Source organism: Pseudomyrmex gracilis, unplaced genomic scaffold (assembly GCF_002006095.1).
Source record: "Pseudomyrmex gracilis isolate BER0280 unplaced genomic scaffold, ASM200609v1 scaffold_809, whole genome shotgun sequence".
Lineage (NCBI taxonomy): Eukaryota > Metazoa > Arthropoda > Insecta > Hymenoptera > Formicidae > Pseudomyrmex > Pseudomyrmex gracilis.
In genome coordinates, this window is record NW_018021393.1 from 43,400 (window position 1) to 45,123 (window position 1,724).

Genomic DNA, 1,724 nt, shown 5'->3' on the forward strand with positions numbered 1-1,724 from the left:
TTTATAATAATTTACGGATCTAAATACGTATCGCACAACGTTCATGGACTTTTACATTTAACTGATGATGTTAAACAGTTTGGGACACTAAACAATTTTAGCGTTTTTCCGTTTGAAAACTTTATGAAAGAACTAAAGCTACGCAAATCGGAAAAGCTATTGGAACAGATAAGTAATCGTTATGGAGAAATGAGCTCGTGCAAAATACCATAGCAAAACGAGAAGAAACCACATTGGCGTCAAAAAACGGCATTATAACGGATCGTTAATATCAGGATGTTATAGTCCGCAATTTTTTGAAGACATTTTCTTAAATTATACGCTTACAATCAAATCTTTTGATAATTTTTGCTTAATAGATAAAGACATAGTTTGTTTGGAAAATATTGCAATAACAAGCAACGGTGAATATGTAGCAGTAGGTCGTAAATTTGAAATTATAAGTAAACTCTACAATACTCCATGTAGTTCCATAACTTTAAACGTATATAAAGTTAATCAGTTATCTTGTTTACAAATCTGGCTTCTGGACAAAATTGTCCTCAAATTTATGAAAATGCCATGTGCGGACAAACAATATTTCGCTGTAGTACCCCTTATAAGCACTATGAATAAATAGACTGACTATACATATACTTGTATGTCTTCTTATAATCTTTATTTTATTTTCCAAGCATCTAGAATGATCTCAACAATCCGTTCCATACTTAATAAAAACTAATGCTGCACCTTCTTGCTTCTAAATCCAAATGGCTGGTGCGTGTAAAGAGCAATTTGTAGAGGTAATTCTCTCTGTAGTGATTGACAGCATTAACTGTTTCTAAAAGCTACAAAATAACATATATAATATTATCAAAAAAGATAATTACAAGAAAAATAAAACAACATTACATGTTATTTACCCAAAAATTGTAGAAAAATGCATAAGAAAAGGTATTTAATCAAAAAATTAAGATAATGGTATTTGTCAAATATATTCTGTTAATATTTAGAGGAGAATTACATGTTTTTTTGTCACACAAACATTGTACCATATATACAATATAAATAAAACTTATATAAATGCATTATATAATGTTTTTGTAAACATAAATTCCGCACTTGGCAATTCAAATAAAGAATATGCGCTCACTACAATATCGTAAGTGAGCTAAAAGAGAAACAAAACTTTCAAATTATAAAAAAACCAAAATAATTTTAGTGTATATATAAAATATTTCATATTGCTCTTACATTTGCGGCGACAGGAAAATATTGGCAATACAAAATGTCTTTAATTTCGGGCGTGGCAACTTTTGCTAATCTTTCCGACATTTCAATAATTGATTCTGATACTTCGACACAAAGATATTCCTGTAGCGAGTCTGACCAAATTTCGGAAGCTTATCAAAATGTTTATTATTTTACTTCTTAAATATGCTAACCAAGTTTGCAGAAATATATGATAATTATATAGTAGATTAGTATTTTTGAAGTTTACATGATATTTTGACATTTACCACATGACTGTACGAAGACCAAAGCCAAAGTCAAATTGTCTTCTACTTGAATTCTTTACGTGTTCTGATCTCATCCAGAATCCTATATATACAGGGTGCGGCGCCAAAATCCGGACAAATTATATATGTTTTTCTAAATATGTTTTATTGCTACAATGAAAAGATTTACAAAATTTGTTTAGCTCCATTGTTTGTAAGGCCATAAATAATATATTCACTCAATAT

At 29.4% G+C, this 1,724-nt stretch overlaps 1 long non-coding RNA gene across 2 annotated transcripts in view; it reads right to left on the reverse strand.

Annotated features, from left to right (window-relative positions):
* Positions 1-661: 661 nt before the first annotated feature.
* The window catches only part of LOC109861518, a 3,500-nt gene continuing 2,437 nt past the window's right edge, over positions 662-1,724 (reverse strand). For both annotated transcript variants that reach the window (XR_002250976.1, XR_002250977.1), the window contains exon 4: positions 662-827. This is a non-coding gene — a long non-coding RNA (uncharacterized LOC109861518). The remainder of the gene's footprint in view (positions 828-1,724) is intronic.